The following is a 27,780-nucleotide window of genomic DNA, read 5'->3' on the forward strand; positions in this document are numbered from 1 at the left end:
CCAATCCCTCTCTCATCCCCTCTCCCTCGGCCACCACAAGTCTGATCTCTATGTCTGCAAGTCTGTTTCTGTTTCATAGACAGGTTCATTTGTGCCATGTTTTAGATTCCACATATAGGTGATAACACATGGTATTTGTCTTTCTCTGTCTGACTTACTTCACTTAGTATGATCATCTCTAGTTGCATCCATGTTGCTGCAAATGGCATTATTTTGTTCTTTTTTATGGCCAAGTAGTATTCTGTTGTTTATATGTACCACATCTTCTTTATCCATTCACCTGTTGATGGACATTTAGGTTGCTTCCATGTCTTGGGTATTGTGAATAGCACTGTTATGAACATAGGGGTGCGTGTATCTTTCTGAATTATAGTTTTGTCCAGGTATATGCCTAGCCTAGGAGTGGGATTGCTGGATCATATGGCAACTCTATTTTTACTTTTTTAAGGAACCTCCATACTGTTTTCCACAGTGGCTGCACCAACTTACATTCCCACCAAGCGTGTAGGAGGCTTCCCTTTTCTCCACACCCTCTCCAGCATTTGTTACTTGTAGACTTTTCAATGATGGCCATTCTGACTGGTGTGAGGTGGTACCTCATTGTAGCTTTGATTTGCATTTCTCTAATAATTAGTGATGTTGAGCATCTTTTCATGTGCCTACTGGCCATCTGTATGTCTTCCTTGGAGAAGCAGACATTTCATTTAAGTGGAATCATGATACGTGGCCTTTTGTGTCTGGCTTCTTTCACTCAGATAACATTTCCAAGTTTCATCCATGTTATGGCATGTGGCAGTGCTTCATTCCTTTTTATGGCTGAGTAATGTTCCACTGTGTGGATGGACCACATTTTGTTTATCCCTTCACGTGTTGATGGGCGTGTAGTAGGATTTTTACATAATGTTCTCATTCACCCATTTTCACAGATAGAGATTATTATACCCAGTTTAGAGATTTGATAGATAAGAAGCAAAGTTCCAGAAGAATAGATCATTGGTCCAAAGACACAAACTCTAAGCAGCAGAGCCAGGGCTGGAACCCAGGTCTCCCTGAAACACCGCCCAGGTGGTGCCCAAATAGTGGTGGAAAGAAGGACAAACGCCTTGCCTCACGCTTCTCACTAGGTGGATTTGGCCGGGCAGGGACCGTGGGCGCTTCTGGCTTCTGTACGGGGACGACCACCCCCAGTCCACTCCCTCCACCCTCGTCCCCGCCAGCAGAGTGCCTCCCGGCTGAGCTGAGCTCCCTGCCCAAGGCTCGCTGGTCCTCACCTCCGTGCCTGTGTTCAGAGGCTCCCACATGCCCCCAGTGCCGCGCTGTCCAGGCGCCCTTGGCCTTGCATGGAAGCGGGAGGGACCTTCCTCCGCACAGCCTGGCCTCTCCTCAGCCCTGCAACCTCCCCAGGCCTCCTCCCCTCCCCTTCCCCCCTCACTGAGTTCTGGACGCCTCCCATGAACCCTCACAGTTCTCCCCCGAAACTTCCCTCTGAGAATTGTATCCCTTGGATTGGTGTCAGTGACAGGTCACGGAAAATCTTTGCCCACAAATCAAGCAGAACAAAATGCTGGTTCGGGGGCTGTTTTCCCCCAGGTCCTGCCAGCTGACAGCCCTGCTGGGGACAGCCCGGCCAGGGATAAAACACTCTCACCTGCACCCAGATCTTGCCGGCTGATGCCACTCCCCACATCCAGCACCTTCTCCTCCCAATAAAAGAGAATCCTTTCTGCCTGCCCTCGGAGCCACCTGCAGACCGACGCTCGGAGCCCCCCGACTGCAGTGGCCCCTTGCTGCCCCCCTGGCCAGCATCCTCTCCAGCGATGCCTCCTTACAAGGCCCAGGTGTGCTGCTTATTTTATGTTCATCACCAATTCCATGTGTCGCTCGGCTCGAGACGGTGAAGAACCATCTCTGCTTCTCATCGTCCTCTTCGGCGGAGTGAACGGTACACATCCTACACCTCTTGCGGGCTTGTTCGGAGCCCAGGACACCGAAACTGTTGCACAGACAGGATCCACGAGGCCATCGCCACCTCCATCCCGCGCGGGAAGGAGATCCACACCAGGGCCCTGGTGTCGGAGTCACAACGCTCTGCTGCACCCACGAGCTGATCTCTGCACTTAAATCCCTGCTGAGGTTAAACGCGCTCGCCGTGCCAGCAGGGGGCCGAGTCTGAGGCCAAGAGGCGGAGTTGCCGATGAAGCAAGTCGCTGGCACAGCGGCCCTGGCCTGGAGCCCACAGTCCTGCACACCGGCGGGGGCGTCGGGAGCTGTCGGGAGCCCCGCTGCATCTTCCAACACCACCTGACAAGCCGGAGGGGCACCTGCCAGCTGGCCGGACCCCACGGGAGGCGCCTCGGCGGCCAGGGGCTGGGGAACCAGGTGGCTTCGGTGACTCGGAGGAGAAGGGTGTGAGCTGGAAATGGTGGCGGGGAGAGGCGCTGCCCAGGAGGAAGGGGGCTCCGCGACGGCGGAGACGGGCGGGAGGGACGGGCCACAGTTTCCACGATGCCATTTACAGGTAACCTTCCGCGCACACCAGCCCGGAACGCGGATGATGCCCGTAACCCCGGCGACGCGGTGATGCGAGCCCAGCTTCCAGGAGAAATCGCCCTGGACGGAGAGTGTGCATTTTCCTTCTCGCTAATTCCTTAATGTTACCTTTATAAAAATGAAAATATCATTTTCACGCTAAAAATCATGCACACACACACACGTACGTGTCGTAGTCTCTGCACATTTCAGTTTGCAATTTTTTTTCGTGAACTACAGGAAGATTAAAGGAAGAAAGAATATGTGTGAAAAGGTGATTATTGTGTGTCTGTGCCATGTGGTTTTCTGGTGCTTATTTTACCAGATGTTTGTTTCTTTTACTAAAAGCTCCCAGGTGACTGGACTTTGGACAAAAGAGGTAAATAGGAAATAAAAGCAATGCTTTCTCAAAGCGAGATAATTTAGGCAAAATGGAAAGGTAAGAAGGAAAAAGGTTAAAGATTAAGAATCTCCTGTCATCCAGAGCATAAGACGTCCAGACACTTTCTGCCCATATTCCCGTGTGGAAACACACATGGACCTTCACTGAGAAGTGTATTAACTGCCTAGTTTAATTCATTGATGGGAACATTTATTGAATGTCTAGCATGCTTTGGGCGTGTGCTTCAAAGAGAGAGAGAGCGCAAGAGAGTCTCCACAGCACGATAAAGACCAACAATTAGTCCCCAACACGTACCCAGGAATGAATTAAAATAGCACTCAAAGAAAAGCGTGATTTTAGAAAATTGCCACCATGAGACCCAACAGAACAGCCCAAAGGGCCACACGATCTCAGCCCACCGGTTACATCAACTGTTCAACCCAATTCATACCGAGGGAAGAAGGGACACGCCATAGGGGTAATTAGACATCTTGTGAAATCATGCACATTCCCATCAGGCTTTGCTGCCATCCCAGACGTGGTTCCCAGCTCCCAGCCTGGTCTGGGCCATTATTCCTGCCTGGAACTTACGCCAGACCCCTGACCATCTTACCCGGCGGGTTCTCTGCACAAACACGCAGTCCCTTAATGCATCAGTCACGTCACGGCACTCGCTGGGGCTCTGCCCGCACAGTAGAACCCACAGTGGGTACCACGCGATCTACCCATCCCCTCCCACACTCCTCTCCCCACCTCCCAGCCTCACTGGCTTTCTCATTCTTCCAACACACCAAGCTCCCCCTAATATCAGGGAGCACGTGGAACATTCTAGAACACTCTCCCCCCCGGGCCCCACTCCCCATTCAGGTCTCTCCGTCTAAGGGCCTCACCCAGCCCATGCCGGCCACTCTCTCTCTCACGTCCCTGTCTTCACAGCACCTGTCACCACCTGAAACCATCCAGGTCTGGCAGGAGGCGCCTGGGACACGCTTAGGGGATGGACAGAGCACATTCCTGCTGGAGAGCGGCCGCGTGACTCAGACGCCACGGCCACCGCTGGAAACTCCAGAGGAAGATAGAAAAAGGCTGAGGTTTTCCTTCCGGGAGGATGTGATCTCACGTGTCAGCAGCGCATGGGCGGGGCCGCCCCCCACTGCTGGGACTCCTCACAGGTCGTTAGGAGATGCTTGAGGAACCCCATGGTCCACGGGGAAGCGGGTCACAGGGATGACTTCCTCCCAGATGGGCGCTCTGTAACTCACACGCGGTCCCCCATGAAAGGGGTGTGTTTGTTGTCCGAGGGAAGGTGTAAATGGACTTCGCTTTCCTCGGAGGTGAGCTCTTCAGACCGCCTGCCGCCCCCTCTCCACGGACTCAGGGTAAGTATAAAGCGAGAGGCCGACAGCGCCCCCAGGAGGCAGGGCTCACCGTGGCATCCTTGCCGGGCCTCGGCAACTCCACACAGGACCTGAAGGAGGCCTGCGATTCTGTCAACCTGCAAACGAGTGACTGTCCGAGCAGGCTTCCCACGGAGATGCTGGAGACGCGAAGGGGAAGGGGCTCCAGGCTTCCGTGTGCAGAGAGCCTGCCCGCAAGCGAGCGGAGCCCGGCATCCGCATCCTTCCCTCCCCCCCGCTTCCCATCCAGCCTTCCTAAAAGGCCAGGACGGAGGGGGGGCGGGGGGAGGGCAGCTGCCGGAGGCCCCTTTTGCTTATGAAGCTGTATTAGGTGGGACCCACCCCAGCTCTCAGGAGAGAAAAACAACACAGCAAGCGTGCGGTGTGCCGCACGGACGTGGTCGAAAACTTTTTAAGTAGCGATCGACTAGAAGTTAAAGGCTCCTTCATGGTGTGAAGGGTGCTTTATTCACCGCGACCCCGCAGGTAGCTGCAGCTGTGTCTGGGGCGCGGCAGGTCGCCGATAAACGCTTCCCGGGTGAGTGGGAGCTTGTCATTAACTGAGAGACGTGGTCTGTGGGTGCTTCCAGGGGTCTAGGAAGCCAGTACCGGATGCCGCCGCGATGGAAAAGGAGAATCTATTTGTTGATGATTGCACAGAAAGAAGGACGCTGGCCATGTCTCAGACACCCACCAGCGAGAAAGGGATTCGGTAGAGCACTGGCTGGGCTGAAGGGCAGCTGAATGTGCAGCAAAGGCAGCCCCCGGGGAGAGTCCTCCAGACCCGGGGACAAGGGGTGGCTTTTATTCCTGCTTCTGGAAGAAAGCCTCAGGGTTCTCAGGACAGAGCAGGAAATAAGTCGGTTCACAGCTGGAAGCCTTAAATCCATGGCCTCCTGGGGCAGGTGGGAAGGGAGAGAGAGGGTCCCCGAACAAGGGGGATTTGGGCGACACACTCCCATGCACGGCGGCGGCCCGAGTGCCACGGGACCCACCCAGGTCCAGCTCTCACCTGCTGCCCAAACCCTCATCTCTGCCGCGTGTCCTTTCCAGGCCTCTTCCTGCCTGCTCCCCCTCCACCCGCTGCTGCTTTATGACCAAGCGTCTTAATTGACTGGTGTTGAGCAGCGGGTGTTGAACAGCGAACAACAAAGAATGATTTGATGAGTCCTTTGTTCTCTGTTTTATTTATTAAATTGTAATTAAAAACCATTAAAGGCGCCCCATCCTGATGCATAGAAATAAATCTCACAAAGACCCTGGAGGTCTCCTTCCGGGTGGGTCCCGCTTCCCAAGGGAGGCCCCATCTCCTCTCTCAAGATCCCAGCCCCACCCATTCCCTATCTCGCCCCAGGACGGCCAAACGTGAGGTTCAGGAGAGGAGTTGTCCAAACGTCAAGGCATGACCGATTGGATTGTGGAATCGATTTAGGAGGTCTTAACACCATTTGTTTGAATAGCATAGAAGGGGATGGGATGGGATGAAATTGAATAGACACTCACCTACAAGTTTGGAACTATTAACATCTCCATTTTACAGACAAGGAAACTGAGAGGGAAGGTCACTTCATGAGCAAGTAGCTAAGACACGCTTTAAACACAGAACTGTCTCCTATAACTCTCAAGCTGCCCCCCCCCCGTATTTTTATTATAGCATTCTCAAAAGTTACACATCTGACTGCCCTTCTCCCTGTAAGCTTCATGTGATATGACTTTATATGCAATCATCATGCACCAATTTGATTGAATGAATGAAATGTGAAGAAAATGCAGAGGGTGATCTCTAAATTCATTTGTCCACTTTTTCTTGCACCTCCGATCTTAAAACAATCAGCAATGACAGAAGCTTGCATCCTGAAGGGACTCACTTAATTATACCTTTTCATCCCCACCCAAGAGGGCAGCTTAAAGATGAAGTCACCCAACGATAACACTCTTTTAAAAATGTGCTTCTGGATTTCCCTGGTGACGCAGTGGTTAAGAATCCACCTGCCAGTGCATGGGACACAGGTTCGATCCCTGGTCCGGGAAGATCCCACATGCCGTGGAGTAGCTAAGCCCGTGCACCACAACTACTGAGCCTGCGCTCTAGAGCCCGCGAGCCACAACTACTGAGCCCACGTGCCACAACTACTGAATCCTGCATGCCTAGAGCCCGTGCTCCGCAACAAGAGAAGCCACCACAATGAGAAGGCCGCGCACAGCAACGAAGAGTAGCCCCCGCTCGCCACAACTAGAGAAAGCCCGCGCGCAGCAACAAAGACCCAATGCAGCCAAAATGAATAAACAGATAAATAAATAAATTTATTTTTAAAAATGCACTTCCTAGAACTTTCTTTTTATTTTTTTTTAAAGATTCTTTTGATGTGGACCATTTTTAAAGTCTTATTGAATTTGTTAAACTATTGCTTCTGTTTTACGTTTCGGTTTTTTGGCCACAAGGCATGTGGGATCTTAGCTTCCTGACCAGGCATCGAACTTGCAACCCCTGCATTAGCAGGCTAAGTCTTAACCACTGGACCACCAGGGAAGTCCCAAACTTTCTTTGTAAAGATAATTTAGACAATTGGGAAAAGTCTGAGTACACACACACGCGCGCACACACACACACAAAGCCAATTCTAGCATACTGACAACCTACGAAAGAGAGGATCAACCCAGTGAAATTAGGTGAACCACAAAAAGTGATGGCTATTTATCGTATGTGCTTCCCTTTAAATGCAGTGACCCTCAACGCCAATGAAACCCAAGGACTGTGTGGAGAATCCACTCGTAGGTCCATCACAAGAGAGGCTTAAGGGCCAGAAAATAAATGTACACTGGGTGAGGAGAGCAGGTGTTTTGAAGATCACTGGTCTACCCAGTATGCACTTACCCTTCTTCTCTCTCACAGAACTCAAGTTTTATTGGAGGTGGTCATGCCCCAGGAAAATAGCTGTTATTTCCCAGCTTCTGGTGCAATTTGGGTTGGGCACCTGGCAGGTGTGACAAATGAGATATAAGCAGAAGTCACTGAATGGTGTCCCCAAGAACACACATGAAAGGGCGATGCTTCAACTGTCCCTCACTTTTTCTTGCCCTCCATCCACTTCCCCTTCTTCCTGCCTGGAATGCGGACATACCGGCTGGAGCTCCAGCTGCCATCCTGAGAGCATCAAGATGAGGGTCACTGTCATCAAGATGACAGAGCAGCAACCTAGGACCCTGAGTCCCCAATGATTCTGTGAAGTCAACACACTTGGAATCTCTGGATTTCCCACATCTGACATTTTTAAGCCACAAAAATACAAAGCCGTATCTTGTTTGAGGCACTGCATTTTCTTTAACATGCAACTGAGCGTAATCCTGAATGATGGATCTAGGACACCCATGGACCAGAGGGCCATTACATGCTGCAAGAACCGTAATCCCTGAGCGAGGTTCTCCAGGAGAGCAACCCTGACAGCCCTGCCCGCCGATCAGACGAGGAAGCCAGAACTCCCGACCCAGCTCTCTCCTGTCACTCAGCCAGTTACCACGTCCTGCCAAGGTGGCCTCCTATTAACTCTCCAATCCGTCCGCTTCCTTCCATGCTGCGATCCTCATCCGGGCCACCAATATCTCCCCCTGGATCATGTAACCAGCCCGCTCAGTGGTCTTTCTTCTAGCCATGCCTCCCTTTAATTCATGCTCCGCCTAGAAGGCAGAACAGTCCTGGGAAAATGGACATCTGATTGTGTCACTCTCTTCTTTAAAGGACTTCAGAGGCTGCCCCTTGCCTCGAGGAGCGAGTCCACAGCCCTGACTGTGGCTTTTGCAGTCCAGCCCCGCCTCATCTCCAACCTCATCGTGCGGGTTTTCCAGGGACGGGGAAGTTTGGGGTTGGTAAATGCAAACTATTACATCTAAAATAGGTAAACAACAAGGTCCCACTGTGTAGCACAGGGAACTATATCCAATCTCCTGGGATAAACCATAAAGGAAAAGAATATAAAAAATAAAGGATGTCTGTATGTGTATAACTGAGTCACTCTGCTGTACAGCAGAGATTAGCACAACATTGTAAATCAACTATACTTCAATTCAAAAAAATAATAAGAGAAATTTCTGCGGGATTTCAAAAGACAGGCAGGAAATCATCACGGTTGGAGGCCATTGGCCAGTCTTACGGAAGGAGTAACTCCAGGCTAGGCCTGGGTGGGACCAGAAGGTGGGCAGGACGGTCACTCCCGCGGGGAGGAGAGACAGGAGCCGGGCGCCTCCAGGCTCTAGGCCCCCAGGACGTTGGTGCAGCCTTTCATCAGGCCATGTGGGGATGCCCGCATAGAGTTGTAAAGATGTAGACCAGCCGGGCAGGTCGTGTCACCTCTGTCGACGCCTTGCCTGGGTCACACACTTAACTGCTCGTCTTGGCTTGATCCACTTGGGCTGCCAGAGCAAAACGCCACCGAGGGAGGGAGGATTGTATTGTCTGGTAGTACAGGAAGCTGGGTGTCCAAGATCAAGGTGTGGGCAGGGTTGGTTTCTCCTGAGGCCTCTCTCCTTGGCGTGGGGACGGCCGCCTTCTCGCTGGGTCCTCACGTGGGCTTCTTCTGTGCGTGCACACAATTCTGGTGTCTCTCTGTGTCCCCAATTTTCTTTTATAAGGACACCTGTCTTCTTGGATTAGGGCCCACCCTAATGACCTCCTTTAGACTTAGTTACTTGTTTAAAGGCCCCCATCTCCTTTAAAGAACAAACAGAGTCATGTTCTGAGGTCCTGGGGGTCCTGGTTAGGACTTCAACATACGGATTGGGGGGGAGTGGTGGGTACACAACTCAGCCCATAACACAACCCCTGAAGAAATAAGGGCTCCAAAGAACAAAGAGGAATAACAGTAGCTAAGAGGAAGTAGAGCACGTTTGGAGGGTGGAGAATACTCAAGGGAAAGCTTCACGGTTGGCTTGGGGTTAGAACACGGGGCCTCGGGTTCTAAGGTTCCTGAAAGGGGTACCGAGCATTAGAGCATTTTGCTAATTCCAGGCCCTGAAAGCAACAGAACCCAAATCACTCATACCTGATGGGCAGCTGCAGAATTCATTCGTTTTTCTCCAAGATCTTTGGGCCAAACAATAGTATGTCTTTTAATAATGGATCCTTAAGTTCAGTGGGCGAAACAGGTTTACAACTGACTCTGTGACCTTAAAATCAAAGAAGGGGGGGTGCAGCTGTTGCAGCCTGCCTCTCCCCCCTCACAGCCCCCGGCCAGCGGCCCTTTCTGCCGGGCACGTGCCGCTCAGCCCTGCTGGCTGCACGTTCGACCCTCACACATGCACTTGAAGGGGGTCGGGAGCCGTAGGAAAGAGCACTGCAGGCAGAAGCGCCCGTTAATAGTAACACGGCCTAGAAGTTCCTTGACAGCAATGCTCCTGGTTCCCGCTGACTTCAGCCAATAATCCAGTATGAGAAATTTCTAGACTTCCAGTTAACCAAACAACCGCTCTTCTTAACAAAAGGATGGGATTGACTATTCGCATTAGAGTGGGGAGAAAAATGTAACTTATAGCTGAACCCTTGGGAATGATTTTAGGTGCATTCCAACATTGGCTCCACCAAACTCAGCAATGAAATAGTCAGTTATCAAGGAGCTGGAGGAGAAAACAGGTGGAAATGGTGTGTGTGTGTGTGTGTGTGTGTGTGTGTGTGTGTGTGAGAGAGAGAGAGAGAGAGAGAGAGAGAGAGAGAGAGAGAGAGAGAGAGAGGGAGAGAGAGACTATGTGTATTTGCCCTTCCTTTCCCCACCGGCATTCAAAGAATGTCTTCTCAGCTATCAATTTCTTCCAATAAGAAACACTGCACATTGCTTAAGATAGAAGGCTCTGGAATCAGATGACCTAGATTAGAATCTTGCCCCCAGCCCCACCCCCAGTTACAAACTGTGTGACTTTGAACAAGTTACTTAAATTCCTGGTGCCTCATCCAAAGCCCATCCCTAAAACCGGAATTCATAACAGGGCTGTGGAAATTCAGTAAAATTAAAAACTCAGAGAGCGTCAAAGAGGACCTGGCTCTGTATGACAGCAGGATCATCGTCTATTTCTCCTCCTTTTCTCCTGGGCCGAGACGACGAGACGCTGATTTCCAGCAATTCTCTCATTTCGGTAAATGCTGCTGCTTCGCTTTAGATGCCCCGAGAAGTTCATGATAATAGGATCTTCCCGGTAATGCTTGCAGGTCACTGGGTCACCTCAGTGGGCATAGGCTGGACTGTTTGTCTCGAAGCCTAAAGTAATTGCTGCAGGTGCCAGAGGGCCGGAACCAGGACCACCGGGGCAGCCAGTTAACCCGGGATAGGAGGCTCACCATTCACGCCCTGGTTCAGCTGCCTTTTACAGTCACCACTAGTCATCATGCCGGTGCCCCTCACTGCCCAGCGCGTGTGGGCTTCACTTATTACACAGGCTGCCCCAGAATCCTTGATTCGCTAATAAGAAAATGACAGCCTAGTGTCAGTGCTTGAAAATTACCTTTAGAAGTCAGGCAGGAAGGGTATTTTTAAATGATCATTATGTTTTAAAAGCGTAGACATGCCTTTTGCCATCCCACATCCTCTCCCCGAGCCACCCGCCACCCAGCCCTGGTGGCCTGGGGACGGCGGACCCCATCCTGACTCAGCCCCAGCCTGGGCTCTGCCTGCCTGGCTCTGGTGGGGCACCACGTCAGATGCCCAGAGTAATGGGTAATCGGGATCTGAGAGGCATTAGCCCTCACGTGACCGGGCTGACCCCTCCTGGCCCTGATTAACTTTCCAGCCATAAGCTGCTGCCTGCAGCCTGCTCTGGGCTCACGTTGACTTTTCACATTTTCAATAAGATTCAACAAGTCTAATTGGTGGAGTATTTGTGTGTGTGTGTGTAAATGGAGATTCCTAGGGGAGAAGAAAGAAAAATAAAATAGCACCCCATAACAGAACAGTGTAGGAAATGCAGAGGCGGGGGTAGGAGGAGGGGTTGGGTTAGGAGAGAAAGATCTAGAAGCAACAGGAGAAATCACAGCCCCAGGTCACTCAGCACAAGGCAGAGGCCTGGGGCCCGAGCGCTGGGGAAGGGCGTCCCTCTGGGGTGTACTGGGTCTGTCACACGCTGGGGAAGGAGACGGCTCCGCTTTTGCTGTATTTTGAGGAGCATCGGCAAAGTCCTCCTACAATATCCCCTTTCTGTGCCCCAAACGCCCCAGCTGAGCCCCCTCCTGGCTAGAGCGGCACTGGAGAGGCCCAGGGACCTCCGGAGAGTGGGTGGGGGACCTCGTGGCCACGCGGACCCTCCCCTGGCACCAGGACCACGGGAGAGGGTGCTGAGAGGGGCCAGAAGGAGGGCTGAGCCGCCAGAGGCAGGGGTGAGGGGAAACCACCTCTGCAGGTCCTCGGTCACGGCCAAGCCCCTCCCCGCGTGGGCTTTCAGACAGGCTGAGCTCCAGCCTCTTAGCTGAAAAATAAACAAACACACCTACAGAAGGCAGCCTTTAAACCCCGGAGTCATCTTCTGTCATGTGGCGCTTTCCACGTTTTGACCTGCTTCCTAAATGCGCTCCCGGTGATGAATCTGCCTGCCGGCCTCCAGTCTTCCCAAAGCAGGGAAGGTCCGCCAACGAGCAGCGAGCAGCCTCGGGAAGGTCTGAGATTCCCAGACTCCGCGGTCCATCCACCCCGGTTCAAATCCCAGCTTTGCCACTTCCTGGCTGTGTGATCTCAGGCTAATTACTCCACCTCTCTGTGTCTCAGTTTCTTTGTCTACACAATGGTGATAGTAGCAACGGCTACTGTATGAGTTTCCTGTGGCAGCAGTAACAAATTACAGCAAACTGAGTGGCTTAAAACGACAGAAATTCATTCTCCCACAGATCTGGAGGCCAGAAGTCTGAAACCAAGGTCTCCGGGGCTTGGGGGGGAGGGTCCTTCCTGGCTTCTTCCAGCTTCTAGTGCCCCCAGCTTTCTTTGGCTTGTGGCCGCATCCCTCCATCTCTGCCCCATGGTCACAGGGCCTCCTCCTCTGTGTCTGAACGGGTGGCGGCATTCAGGGCCACCAGACCATCTAGGATAATAAGCGTCTCCTCTCAAGGTCCTTAACGTAATCCCATCTTTTGCCATGTTGGTAATATTCACTCTATTGCCATATAAGGCAATAGTCACAATTCCAGGGATTAGGACACAGATGCATTCAGCCCCCTACACCTACCCTGTAGGGCTGCTATGAAGACTTAATGAGCTAAAACCTGCCAAGTGTCTACGACATTGCTTGGCACCCAGGGAGAGCTGAATGCCTTTGTCAGCTGTCACAGCGTTAGTTATTGTTAGTATTATTATTATCCTTTTTTTACCAAAACAGGGCAGGCCTCGAGAGCCGAGCCCAGGCAAGCAGGAGCAAATGCCTAGAAAATATTAGACTTCTCTTATCTTCACTATTTTCATTGTTAGGCTTATTTCATCTAAGATGATATAAAGATTTCATTTATGGTAATCACATAAAACTGTATTTGTTTCTTTTTAGCCTCCATAAATGTCTTTAAAAAGGAAAACGAGTCCATTTAAAAAGGAAAACGAGTCCACTGAAACAGATACTCAGTCAGTAAGAGCACAGGTTTCAACAACGGGGGCAAAAAGAAATTACGAAGCTGGCATTCCGGGGGGCAGGGCGTGCATCCACCCCGCTGCAGGGATAAAGGAGCAAGCAAAGCGCTGCGATAGCTCACAACACACAGGTGCACGAGGCGGGGAGAGGGTGCCTGCGTGACCCGAGTTTGGGAAACACGGGCGTGAGATTACTATCACCACCTTGGAACCGTGGCACTGGCCTGTTCACTGCAAAACAAAGACCAGAACCCAGGGCTCCTGGGGCAGCTAACCCGTGTTTTCCAGTGCGTGTTTACTGCTGGGGAGAAAGGAGTTATGTTTCCCCCATTTGTTTTTCCCAAGACTGTAAGCCACAGGACCATCCTGGGGGTGGGGCTGGCCCGGAGGGGACGCAGCTGTCCCATGGGCCAGGCGCACCGCTTAACCCCCCCGTGGGCACCCCTGCTTCTGATGTGCTCCTCCTTGATGAAAAATCAACGAAGGCATTTCCTGCCTTAGCTACTGTGTTTGAGGCTCCCGCTGTTTTCTCCCTCTCCCTTGCTTCTACAGGCCTCCAGGTCGCTGTGCAGGGCAGAAGGAAGGAGGCTTGGGCTGCAGAAACGTCCTGTCTGCCCAGACCTGGGCAGGGCTCCAAACGCGAGCATCTACCCCAAGGCCCCATGCAGGAGATAGACAAAGGGAGACCGAGCCCATCACAGCTTATCCACCCAGGCAGGGCCACACGGATGTCACTCTGTGCACAAGTCTCTCCCTCCCACACAGTTTAGGCAGCTCTGCTCCCAAGAAAAGGAAAATAAATAAACTGCAGAAAAATCTACTAAAAAATCTAGGTTACACTGCCCAGGAGACAACAGTCAAGACAAACTTCAAAGGACCAGTGCAATTGGCACCTCTGCTCTGGGCTCTTGAAACAGATCAGAACTGCGGAGCCCGACGTCAAGCCTGATTTTGACATGAACTAAGCTGGGGGTCCAGGCTTTAAAGGAGCTGTTCCCCAGGTCAACACGGCAGCAGGCATTTCATAAAGAAGCCACACAGGAGCCCAGCCTCCCCTCCACGTGGCCGTTTCTGCAGAGGACGCGCGTCGCCAAGATGTAACGTGGCTGCTTAAACATTCAAGTCGTTGAGAGCGGGGAGAATGTGACATTTTCATCCCGAGCCGGTAGAGGGCACCGCTGAAGGGGGGGCCTGTGCAGGGGGTCAGCTCTGCCGTCAGTCAGCTGAGCTTGCGGGGACTGACCCCCATCCAGTGCAGGGGGTGCGGGGAGAAGGTCCCCGTTAATATCTCAGGTGGGATCCTGTCCTGTTGATATTAGCCTACTAATTCCATTGTCATTTTACTGCCTGGTCTGTTTAGAATCCAAGAATCACAGCAGTGATGATACTAGCCAGCCAGCAGGTATTGAACCCTCACTACACGCCAGGCCCCGTCCTGAATGTTTCACATCATTTAACTCATTTAATCATCCAAACGCCCCATCTGCAGTCTCCCCATCTGAATGAGAATAATGGTAATAGCTAATACTTACTGAGTGCTTACCAGGTTCTGAGAACTTTTCCTGTATTAGCTCGATCCTTTGAGGAGGAGGTAGATACCACTGTTCTCCCATCTTTATAGATGAGAAAATGCGCCACAGAGAGGTTAAGAAACACACCCGTGGTCACACAGCCGGGAGATCACAGAGCCAAGATGAGACCCAGCCAGTCTGGCTCAAGACTCTAACCACGGCCAGTGCCACCTACTGAAGGTCATTTCAGACAGTCCCATGTGTGGAACTAACTCCCCTTGCAGGTGCCGTAGGGAGAGACGTAAGTGCAGGGCCAGGTCAGCTCTCTCCTCAGCAGCAGTGTGGCGAGGTGGTTAGGGCGTGAGCTCTGCCCAAAGGGCCGCGGCGAACCCTGGCTGCCCCACTCACTGGCCACATGAGCTTGGGCAGGTGACTTCCCCTCCCCGGCCTCAGTCCCCGCCTTCAGGGTGCGGAGAATGACAGCTCCCGCCCTAGAGCATTAGCTATTGTTAGCACCGCTGGTATGACTGGACCCCAAACAGACTAATCACGACTGCAGCTGTGAATCAATAATGGATTATTACTGATCAGTAGTGGAATGATTCAGAAAACACCAATGGCCCCCAACGTGGCAGGACCGTATTCTGACACAGTGATGGAGGCCTTCACCCCGGACCTCCTGCACCCCAGGGAAGAGGGAAAGAATATTCTGGACCGGTTCTGCTTAGGCTCAACTTGGATGGCAGAGCTGACCCCGGCCAGCTGTATGCTCCTCCCCGCGTGGAAGAGAAGTTAACTGTGAAACCCTGAAATGCTAGAGAAAACACGAAGTAACTGAATTTATCCTCCGGTGATAAGATTAACTTTCCTGCTCTTGAGAAAAAGCGGAGCTAAAACAAGCTGAGTTACAGACAAGAAAGCAGCCTCGGGTGCCACGGACCTTCGGAAGTCACAGGCCACCCACATCAGTGCGGTTGCCTTGCTCGCAGCTCTGACCCTGCACACGCCGCTGTCTGCACACCCAGGCCTCGCCCTCCAGGGAACGCCGGGCTGGCCGGGAGGAGACACCCATGCCTGGAGGGGTCATGCACCCTCCGAATAGTGACCACCTGAAGGAAGGCCAGAAGAAGCGGCCCAGGACAAAGGGAGCCCGCCCCGCCCTCGAGGAGAGAGGAGGAAACAGGTTTCCTGCAGGGGGATACGGCCGGCCGCACAGGCAACCAGACCAGAACAGACCAGCTCCTGGAGCCCCGAGCCGCCCCACAGTCCCCGGAGCCTTTGAGACCTGCCTTCGGGGCCCACTCGATCCTCCTGGAGTGGGTGCTCTGGGATGGGGCACAGGCACCAGTATTTTTAAAACAGATTTATTGAGATAGAGCTCACATAGCATCAAACTCATCCATTTAAAGTGTACAATTCAGTGGTTTTTACTCTATTCCCAGATACATGCAATCAGCACAGTACACTTCAGGACATTCTCATCCATTTTAGAACATTTTCGTCATCTCAGAAAGAAACCCTACACCTTTATCATTTCCCAATCCCCCCCAGTCCTCCAGCCCTGAGCTGCCACAAATCCACTTCCTGTCTATGGATTTCTGGCCCTGGACATTTCATGCCGGTGGAGTCATACAACAGGTGGTCCTCTGTGTCTGTCTCTTTTCTCTTAGCATCATGCTCTCGAGGTTCACCCACGGTTTGGGAGGCATCAGAACGTCACTCTTTTTTACAGCTGAATAGTATTCCCCTGTATGGATCTACCAGTTTTGTTCATCAGTAGGCATCCATATTTTTTAAAAGATCTGAGAACCATTGCTGGAAACAGAGCCGTGTGTAATTCCATACTGTTTCTCCTCCCTGCTTCCTCTTCCCTCCTCAGCTATACCCTAGATTTGTTCCCTCCGATTTATTCCCTCTTCTTCCCTTCACAACCCGAGTCTGATCTCTTCTCACTATGGCCGCTACTGAGCCCTGACCTGAGCTGAGACCCCACCGACTCACCCCCGGGTGGCTGTGTCGGCCCCTCCCGCCTCCTTGTCCATCTCTGTCCTACAGCCCACCCACACACAGCAGCCAGAGCATGCTGCTGAAAACAGGCAGACCGTGCCACCCCCTGGGAACCTTCTGGTCGCTTGTATCCTCGCCGGGAACGGATCTGAGGCCCTTCCGATCGCTACTGCGTGATCCGGTCCTGCTTCCTCCCACCTCCATCACCACCATGCCCTCACCCTGCTGCCCACCACCTTCCAGACACGCCGGCCAGCTTGCTCGTCCCCCCTCGAGGAAGGAAAAGGTGGGCCGCGAGGGCAGCACCACACGGTGGGCACCCACTAGCTTCCAAGCTTGGCCGACCCAGGTTTGAAGCCTGGCCTGTCCCTCCCCAGCTGTGCGACCTTGGAAGGGTCCCTTCATTTCTCTTAGATGATTGTCTTGTCTGTACAGTGGGTCTAAACTAGCACCAAGGCCCACCTCGTGAAGCCACAGTGTCGCACATGTAAAAAGCAAAGGCATGCGGAGACGTCCAGCCAGCGGCACACGTATTACTGCACCTGCAGCTTCAAGAACTGTTCACACAAGTTCCCTTATGAATTCTCAGCCTAAAAAGTGGCCCATAACTGGAAAGAAGGGACACCACCCAGAGCTGATGGGCTTGGGGACTGTCCAGAGCCTGGGGGTGACAAAGGCACCCAGCCCGTCCTGCTGTGTGTCAGCTGAGCACCTACTACGTGTCAGTCACTTGCTGGCATGGGGGATTTGGCCACGGCTACATTCAAGCAAAGTCAGGGGACCGTTTGGATGGGGGTGGGCCAGGAGAAGTCCAAAGTGACCCCCAATCCTCAAGATGGGGTGTCTGAGTGGCAGGTGGCACTATTCACTTTGATGTCCAGAGATTTCCAGAGGCAGTGGAGGTTTGGGAGGGAAGATGAAGTCGGTGGTCACCAGGTTTTAATCTACCTTGACAGGCAGTTTGAGACTCTCCCGGGTAGCTGCTCTGTGCCGTGGCGGACCCTGCTGTAAAACTCAGCCCGCGACCCTCCAAACGGCCAGCCCCGCGTGTTACCCAGAAGGACAGCAGATTGGGTGTGGTGGCCGCCCGTTGTTTGTAATAATGAGGAAACATCGAAACAGCCTGAGTAGTCATGTATGCTAAGTAAGCTGGGGACAGCCTTGTTCAAGTATATGCCGCTACTCTAAGGTATGTTTTTTGCCGTTTTTTTATGTCATGGAAGAATGCCAACCTTATCATGTAAAATGTTTTAAAAACATAATTCAAAACAGTTAATGGAATAAAAATCCTCATAGAGAAAAGAAACGGAAAAAAATGCCAATATTAACAATGATTGTGTCTGGGTGACAGAACTGTGAGTCATAAATATTTTCTTCTTCCTGCTTTTCTTTTTTTTGATACTTTCTAACTTTCCCACAATGAACAGTCATTACTTTCATAATAAAACTTAAAAGATGTCATTAAAAAAACCAAATTCAATTTGCAGAACCCATGCCGTGAGCTGGGTAGGGACTGTCTGTGCGGTTTTGATGTCAACAGAGGCTCCGCTGTCACCTGTCCAAGCGCCAGGCTCCAAGCTCAACCGGCATCCCCGCCCCGGAGCAGGTCCCAGCTAACTAGGTAGATGCACAGATCAGATCCTGGGCTGCTAAATCTGAGCTCTTTAAAGACCTGGCACTAACAACCCAAACATAACTTCCTAATACTCCAGGGCTCCTTCGTGGGGGGGCGGGTGGGAGGCAGGAGGGAAGCATCAGAAAGAAGCCAACAAAACCATTGCCCTATTTTTTCTCTACATCTCGAGTCTGAAGTAACAACGGAGCAACATGATGGGGAGTGTTTTTGTGTTAGAAACAATCAGTCAACAATAACCACCCGTAACATCCCAATGGAAACCAACTCTGTTGAACCAACTGCAACAGACAATTCTAAATACTGTTATCACAGCATCCATGTTTTGGCAACAAGAACATTTCATCCGAGGGAATCTTACCAAAGTCCCACCGCCAGATCGGCAGCTACAAGCCGCCCTCAAAAGGCCTCTTTTCCAAAAGCAAGACAACTGGGTTTTCTTTGGTGGCATAGGATGGGGGATGGGGCAGGGTGGGGACAGGAGGAAGGGAGAAGGGGAAGCTTTGCACCTCAACAGAGGGACCCCCCCCCCATAGCCAACTCCCTGAGGATGGAACTGGCAAAGTACACCCGCCCACCGGCTTCCAGACACGCCTGGGAGCTCACAGCTCATGCTCAGTCTCCATGGGTGAAAGCCTGGGGACTCCAGACCCTTGTCATCCCACCTGCTCCAGAAACATCCTGTCAGCACTTCCTGCACAGCCATCTAAAAGGAATGAAGACACCCTTCCTTCCTTCAAATACTCAGGGTCTTTGCACTGGTATCTGTACAGTTGGATTCTTCTCGTCATTCAGGGCTCAGCTTAATCTCACCTCCTCCGAGAGTCCTTCCAGGATGACCCCACCACAGTCTCTCACATCAGGCTGCTGTAACCCTCTGTATGGTGTTACCTCCATTTGTTTGTTATTTATTCACCTGCTTGTTGTCAAACACACACACACTAATGTCATCTCCATAAGAACAGGGACTTCAACTATCTTGCTGGCTGCTCTGTGCCCAGCCCCTAAAATGCTTCTTAAACCTAAATAGGTACTTCTCCAAAGAAGACATACAGATGGCCAACAAACACATGAAAGGATGCTCAACATCACTAATCATTGGAGAAATGCAAATCAAAACTACAATGAGGTATCACCTCACACTGGTCAGAATGGCCATCATCAGAATATCTACAAACAATAAATGCTGGAGAGGGTGTGGAGAAAAGGAAACCCTCCTGCACTGTTGGTGGGAATGTATAGCCACTATGGAGAACAGTATGGAGGTTTCTTAAAAACCATATGACCCAGCAATCCCACTACTGGGCATATACCCTGAGAAAACAATAATTGAAAAAGATACATGTACCACAATGTTCACTGCAGCACTATTTACAACAGCCAGGACATGGAAGCAACCTAAGTGCCCATCGACAGATGAATGGATAAAGAAGATGTGGCACCTATATACAATGGAATATTACTTGGCCATTAAAAGGAACGAAATTGAGTTATTTGTAGTGAGGTGGATGGACCTAGAGACTGTCATACAGAGTGAAGTAAGTCAGAAAGAGAAAAACGAATACCGTATGCTAACGCACATATATGGAATCTAAAAAAATTATACTGATGAACCTAGTGGCAGGGCAGGAATAAAGAAGCACATGTAGAGAACGGTCTTGAGGACATGGGGGTGGGGAAGGGGAAGCTGGGACGAAGTGAGAGAGTGGCACTGACATATACACACTACCAAATGTAAAACAGATAACTAGTGGGAAGCAGCCGCATAGCACAGGGAGATCAGCTCGGTGTTTTGTGACCACCTAGAGGGGTGGGATAGGGAGGGTGGGAGGGAGGCGCAAGAGGGAGGGGATATGGGGATATATGTATACATACAGCTGATTCACTTTGTTATACAGCAGAAACTAACACAACATTGTAAAGCAATTATAGTCCAATAAAGATGTAAGAAATAAATAGATAAAATGCTACTTAATATTTAATAGGTGCTCAAATGTTTGTTGGATGAATGAGCAAATGCACTAGGCATACAAAAATAAAGGTCACAATCACTGCCTTCCAGGAACTTCATTCTAGAGGAGAGAACCGTCATGGTAACAGATAATTGTATAGATTGTGGTGATGGTGAAGAGAAAAACAATGTACAGGCAGTAACCAGATCAAGGGGAGAGGTGCTCACCCCACCCCGAGGCATCCTATAGGTCATTTCATTTCCTTCATTCATTCTTTCCAAAAAAATATTTATTGACCACCTACTATGTGCAAAGCGCTTGCTTGGGCAGAAAAACAGACCATAAAAATGTCAGCAAATAAGATATTTTCAGATGAATGTCCTTAGGCCACCCTGCTCTCTCCATTTCTCCGCAAGCCCTACTACCCCCGATTGCCACAGACTCTGCCACCTCACACATCTGTGTCCCTGCATAGCCCCTCAGGCCCTGGAAGTCGTGACACCTCTTTCCCGGGTGGGTGAACATTAAGGATAGGTTATCTGACAAGGTCCTACTGTATAGCACAAGGAACTATGTTCAATATCCTGGGATAAACCATAATAAAAAAGAATATCAAAAAGAATGTATATACGTGTATAACTGAGTCACTCTGTTGTACAGCAGAAATTAACACAGCATTGTAAATCAACTATACTTTGACTACACATAATAATAGATTAAAAAAAAAAGAATAGGTTGTCTGGCCTCTCAGAATCCCAGAGGAGACCCAGCTTCTCCCATTTTAGGAGCCTCGTGGCCCAGTGAAAAACTAAGAAATGCCAAGACAGGTTTAAATTGTTACTTTTCAGGTATCCATTTAATACATTAATGTATAATGTGTTAATGCATACATATAATGTATAATGTATTAATAATACATGAACTATAACCCAACAGACTCTAGTACAATATGACTGACCTACGAAGACGGATCCACACAGGTGGGTGGTCCAGTTGCTGGGAACAGTTTAAGGTCGCATGATAAATGACTTCTTCTTGCAGTCTTCTCAGTGGATCTTGGCGACTGAAACCGTAGCTTCGAATGTCAAGGGTTAATTTGAGACTCTTTGTCACTGTGAGGCTGGGCAAAAGGGCCCTCCCAGATCCCCCTGAGAACCACATCCGGTTCTCAAAGAGGAAGACCCATTACCTACAGAGCCTGAGACACAGGGCAGGCCTCCTAAGACGTAAGAAGAGACACAGCCCAGTCGCCGGGACACCCACCCACCCGCCCTGCCACCCACAGATGCTAGTTTGGAATTGTAGTGTCTGTGAATGCCCACTCCCAAACATCTTCAGGGAGGACCGGATCTACAGGGGCTGGAAAAAGTCATTGCCAGCATTAGAAAGTCGGACAATGTGAAGTGTTGGCAAGAACTTGGGGAAAGAGGACCCACCCTGCAGAGCAAGCTGGAAGAACTTGCTGAAGTGAAGTCGACACGTCCCCTCTGCCCCAGCGATCCACTTCTGAGACGCACCCAGAACGATTCTCACGTGGGACCGTAAGGCACACGTGCGAGGATACTGCTGCAGCATCGTCTGTGCAGCAGGGCTCTGGGGCCAACCCGGTGCCCTCGATGGGGATGGGCAAGCACAACGTGGTCCATGGGCTCTATGGAATACTTCCCAGCAGTTAGAAGTAACTAACCAGAAATACACACAGCCACACGGATGGGCTGTAAAGGGACAGGACTGCGTGAGAGAAGCAGGAAGCAGAACAAGGTCTGGAGCACAACGGGATTTACGTTCATCAGAACACCTGCGAATACAGCAGCACTAATATTTCACATAGATGCAAATTCAAGGGTATACATCAAACATGTTAAAGGGACTGGCTGAGATGGAGAAGGTAAAGGATGTGGAGACTGGGGTGAAAGGGAAGAGGCAAGGGAGAGACAGAGACAGAGGGTGAGAGAGAGGGGGAAAGGGAAAAGGAGACCCTGTAATGAGAGCACATTAAGGACCGAGGAGTGTGGTTTTCACGAAAGGCAGCGGCACCAACATCAACAGGCCGTTGCTTCTCAGCACAAAGCCCAGATGAGCTTGGAGCAAATGCCATAACAAGATCAGGCAGCTTTTCAAACCGATGGGCACAAGCGAAGAGAAGTTAGGGAAACACTCCTCATAGAATATAACGATCTAATTCAAAAGGAACCAGAGAAATGAAGAACAGAGTTTTCTAGAAGTCGGTGTCCGCCACTCCAGTGCATCCACCACAGACCAGTACAGCAGGTGCATCCTTCACTGGGCTCTCAGAACCGCACAGATTCCAACCTTCCAGCCACAGGGAAAAGGCTGGGAAATTCAGCGGTAAAACCCTCCACCTCCTCCACCACCGGAAGCAGCTGCTGGAGCGGCTCTGGAAAGGTGTCTGCTCGACACAAAGGAAGTTCCAGCATTTATGAGCCTAGACCCACCTGAGGGGCAAGGGCCATGCCAGAGTCACACCTCCTTTACATCCGCAACCAGAGTCAAGAGCACGGAGGACGCCTCCCACAGGTGCTTAACCGCCGAGGGGTCACGCCCTAGCCCAGCGCTTCTCAGAAGGAGGTCCCAGCAGCGTTAGCACCAGAAACTGAGAGACGCAAGCCCGGGACCCCTCCCTCGCTCTGCTAACAGACCGTTCCCACCGCCCTGCCTCCGATGGCTCAGATGCCCCCCACTAATGAAAACTTCCAGCTTCGTTCCGAAGACACAGAGGCGGGAGGCTTGGAAGTGGGAGCTCAGGAAAGAGCCTCCCTGCTCCGTGCCCCTCCTCCTGCCCTTTAAGCACACGCTGCTCTCCTCCCAGATGCCAACCAGGCCCCGAGCAAGAGAAATGAGACTAAAACCCACAGTGGAGAGAATCAGCTGAATTGGTTTGCTGCCTTTTTTTTTTTTTTTTTTTTTAATTGCTAGTTCTCAGCCCAGTCTGCACGGGGCCTCACGTGGGGAAGCTTTCAGACTCCCCCCGCCTGGGATTCGGATGTGGCCAGGTCCCCATCTTCGCAGGCTGGGGCTGGGGGCAGCTGGACACAGACCTCTGGCTGGCGTCTGGCCCCTACGGTCCCACCATCTCTCCTGGCACGCCGACAGCACCAACCTTTCCCTGACCCACTTTGTCATCTTCTCAGAAGGGGAGGGTGGTAATATCAGCTGCCGGCCACTTCCCTGAAATAACCTCAAAATGCTTTGCTCTGTGTCCCGGGTACAGTGCCGTAGGGCTGGCCGAGCAGCCCTAGACCCTGAGGCCCAGCCCAGTCACCTGGGCCGTCTGCCGGCCCACCTCCTACACCACAGACCCGTGCCGGAGACACAAGCCCGGATGGTACCCAACTGCCCGCTCCGAGGCTCCAGAGTCACAGGAGCCCACACCCCACTCCAAGATATGAAGCCCCAAATACCAGGGACCAGCAGCTGGGGCCGGGACAGAAGCAAATTCCAGGAGATCCCGGAGCAGGGCTGGGGCGTCTGGGATGGGGAAGAGGTTCCTACCAGAGGATCCCCAGCCCCCGGGCCTGGCCACCTTGCAATCAGGCTGAGCCTGCAGGGCTACCCTCCCACTGGCACCTCGCTCACTCCTGGTTCAGAAACTGGACGTGAGGAGAGTTGGTCCACGGCCCACACACTCAGAGGCTCGCAAGCTGGGACAGCCCTCCTCGCTCCACCCCATCTTCCATTTTCAGAGCCCGCTCACTCTGGGGACATTTTCTGTCCCTTGATGAGGTGGGGTCTCTCTAGTGAAAGGCGATGATGCAGAGAGAGGTGAGGGTGGACCCCTTTGCCCAAGGCCCTCCCCTCCTCGCTCAGCCGGCCATCCTAAGAACCTGGGGGCACGCAGACCCTGCCCCGCATCCCTGCAGGATTCCCGATCCCCTGGGCCCAACGACCCGGTGCTGAGCTGCGTCCACCCAACCCTCAGCCGGACTTTGCGGACAGCCCGTGGGGACACCCTGGGGACAGCAGCAAACCTGACTCTACAAGGCCTCCGCTTGAGGAGAGCAAGCCGCACCCTGACCCCACCAGACCTCCCAAACCCAACTTCCCTCCGGGCAGGTCATCCTGTAAACACTGGATCTCCAGGTGAAAACACGGCTTCCAGGGGGAGAGTCTGCCCCAGCAAACAGCCAGCCGTGGGCGCACACACACACACACACACACCCGCGCACGCGCACACACACACACTTTCTGCCGAGAACATCTGTTTTGACAAACATATTATTCAAGTCAGTCTGTGGGACATGAATTGACAAATTCTCAACGTGCAAGTTCCTGGCTCAATGCATGTCAAATCTGAGCCGAGCTGTGGATGATACAACTCTTATTTTTTAGTTGTTGGCCCCCAACCTCTCCCCCCTTCCAGCCCGACCCCCAGGAAGACCACTTCCAGAGCCCCCAGAGGCTCAGATGTGAAACAATCCAAGCTCACACTCCTGGGTTCGAAAGGCATTGCCTGGTGTGATGTCCAACTTCGCCCAGAGGGGCTTTTCTGCAAAGCTGGGGGGTAGGGGGGCGGGAGGGGTCTCCGGGAACCCCACGGTGACAGAGAACCGTCAGCCCTGCCCTGGGAAACCAGATCCACGGGGACCAAGCAGCAGCACCCCCACATCCGCGGAAGGAATCGTCTGGAAACGGTGCCCCCCCTCCCCGCGGCTCTCCTGCACCCGGCGTCCATGGCAGCTCGGTACCGGGACCCCGCGCTGAAGGGCATCCTCAAACCGCTGGAAAATAAACTTTGTCAGCGCAGACAGTTTCCGGCTATCGCCCGGAGATCACCGCCGCTGCAGCGCCGGGTGCGTGCGGAGGGGTGAAAAGGGAAACGTGAAGCTATTTTTAGGAGAAAAAAATAAATCTCAGCCTACCTTCGAAGCAGCAGTGCCAAGACTGGGAGGTTCACCCGGAGACAACTGCAGTCTGCTGTGTCAGATTACAAACTGGGGCCGGAGGGAGGGAGGGCGGGGAGGGAGGGGGGAGAGGAGGAGAGAGAGAGAGGGCATTGGTGTGTCTGCACTGCTCGGATTCGGCTAGAAATGATTCATTAGTTTTCTGCAGGCAGGCAAGCAGGCCCACAGAGAGAAAGGCGGGGGGAGGAATCATCCGCCATGCAGCGGTACCCAGAGCCTCGGAAACGGCAGTGTTTAGACACACACACACACACACAGACACAGACACACACACACACCCCCCAAGATGGCTCTCCTCTCCCTGCCAGTGTCTTTTCCACCGAGCTGCGGCCAAAAGCTGGGCCAGAAAGGAAGGTGAAACAGCCCTCTTAGCCCAGCAGGGCTTGGGGTCCGGTGGGTGACGCTCCCTCCCCGGGATAACAGCACTAGCTCTCCCCTGCTGGCTGCCGGGGGCCTCCTGCAGCCAGCCGGCCCTCTGGGCTGCCAAGGGGAGGGAAAACCTGCCCTCGCGCGCCCCACGAAGCTAAGAAACTCCAGTGCAGCCAGCAATTAAGTGATTACGTGCAACCACCCAAGCTGTTGGGGTCTGCACCCTCTGGTCTGGCCCCCCCGCCGCCCCCCAGCCTCCCGAATCCACAGAAAATAACGTGTGTCCTCTTCGTCCTCGCAGAAGTTCAGACCCTCGCACAGAGGTACCAGCTACCTAGCAACGCGGCAGAGACAGTGACAAAATAGGAAAATGTGCGTGGACTTCACACACACACACACACACGGGCACGCACAGTTTGTTCCCTGGGATGAAAACCCCATCATGTGTGATTTAAAGATGCTAAATAATTTAGCTTGTGGAAGGAACGCCCCGTGTTGGGTCCCATGAACCTGGCCTGTGTCTCTGAGGGGTCCCAGTGCCGCCTGCCTGGACGGGGACCGCGGGGTGGAAGGCAGGCATACACTAGCTGCAGGTTCCTTGTACAAAAAGGAAAGGGTCTCCCGAGAGGGCTTCTGTTGCTTCTTCAATTAACAGGCTTACCGAACGGGCATCGGGAAAATCCAACACGCCCTCCACCACAGTGGCTGGGTTGTTTGCCTGACACAAACCACCATGAGCTAAAAGCTAACTGGGGAATTCCCTGGCGGTCCAGTGGTTAGGACTTCGCACTTTCACTGCCGAGGGTGTGGGTTTGATCCCTGGTCGGGGAACTAAGATCTCACAAGCCTAGCGGCGTGGCCAAAAATTAAAAAAAATTTTGAACTTCTTAAAAAATAAATAAACATAGTATAAAAAATAAAAAGCTAACTGGCCAGAAGGACACTCCTTCCCCAAACAGCTTCTGTGTCACCATGGTACGCAGGCGGAGCAGAAGTTTTCCTAATCAGGACCCACTTTTGCTCCCCGACGATGGAGAGCATCTGCATTTGCCTGCAAGACGGAAGGCTTCCCACAGCCCTGTGTACGCTAGTCCCAGACTCTTTCTGTTGAACCAAGAGCTCTGTGCCCTTTTCAAGAGTGGGAAGCAAACCACCCCACCATTTCCTTTTTTTTTTTTAGAATGAAGGAATTTAATTATGAGGGTCAAGATCATAAATTTGTCACCAGACTCTAAACTACGAGGCACAGAAGCAATTTGCAAATGCTGCTCTTAATGTTATTGAATATAATTAACAGGTCATGTGGGAACTGGACATTTAACTTTCTTTATGAAGTGTACACCATTTCCTTTTTCATTCTGCAGGCAGAGCTATCCGTTCCCCGTAACCACAACCAGGGAAGAGGAGGCAAACGCTTGTACACCCCTGTTCACAGCAGCTCCTTTCACAACAGCCAATGGGTGGAGACAACCCAATGCCCGCTGATGGGCAGTTGGATCCACAGAAGTGGTCTGTCCAGGCAGTGGAATACTATGCAGCCATCAAAAGGGTGGAAGCACAGACACAGGCTACAGTGTGGGTTAGCTGAAAACATGCTGGTAAGGAAACAAGCCAGACACAAAAGACCACGTGTCATCTGATTTTATGTAGATGAAATGTCCAGAAATAGGCAAAGCCACAGAGACAGAAAGGAGATGAGTGGGACGGTGGCCTGGGCCTGGGGGGAGGGGGAGAGAGGGGAGGGGGAGGGGCTGCTAATGGGCACAGGGTTTCCTTTGAGGGCTATGAAAACATTTTGGAATTAGACACAGGTGGTGGTTGCACAACATTGTGAGGGCACTAATGCCACTGAATTATTCACTTTACAATGGTTAACTTTGTTACATGGACCTCATCTCAAAGGAAAAAGTAAAAAAAAAAAAAAGCACATGAATTGGGAGTCACGCTGGCCAAGGTCTAAATCCTGACTCTGTGTGACCTTGAGCAGGTCAGTCTGTTCCCTCAGCTACAAAAGTATCGTATCTGCTTCTTAGAGAGCATCCACCCATGGGGGCTATCATGGGAGAAAAAGAACAGGGTTGACGGAAGAAAATAAAGCTCTTCCCCCTTAGAAAGAACTCGTTCTTTGAGAAGGCCGTTCAATGGTATGAATATGGCTTTCTCCCCCTCTTTTCTCAGCAGGTCGTTTTGGAGCAATCCATAGATCAGACAGGCCTAAAGTCCAAGGTTCTGAAACAATTCACCTATAAAAGCACATACTTTTAAGATGCTGAATCCTCCCCACGCTGGGCTACAGCCACTTGAACCGGCCTTGTTAAGACTCCAGAATCATTCTCACAGTATTTCATGTCAATGGAAGTTGCTCGCCCGAGGGTCTCTGTGCGAGCCCACTTAGAGGACCAGGCACACTGAGGCCAGGAGAGGACACTGCCCCTGTCCAATCAGAAAAGGAAGGCAGGTGGGGATGTAAGTTGGTGCAGCCGCGATGGAGAA

The 27,780-nt window shown here is 51.9% G+C and overlaps 1 protein-coding gene across 1 annotated transcript in view; it reads right to left on the bottom strand.

Moving 5' to 3' along the window:
- Window positions 1-24,926, bottom strand: part of RIMBP2 (RIMS binding protein 2) — a 267,099-nt gene extending 242,173 nt beyond the window's left edge. The window contains exon 1 of the mRNA XM_057527204.1: window positions 24,877-24,926. The gene's annotated coding sequence lies outside the window, so the exon portion shown is untranslated. The remainder of the gene's footprint in view (window positions 1-24,876) is intronic.
- Between the last annotated feature and the right edge of the window lie 2,854 nt (window positions 24,927-27,780).

The sequence above is a fragment of the Balaenoptera acutorostrata genome, chromosome 13 (genome assembly GCF_949987535.1).
Source record: "Balaenoptera acutorostrata chromosome 13, mBalAcu1.1, whole genome shotgun sequence".
Classification (NCBI taxonomy): domain Eukaryota; kingdom Metazoa; phylum Chordata; class Mammalia; order Artiodactyla; family Balaenopteridae; genus Balaenoptera; species Balaenoptera acutorostrata.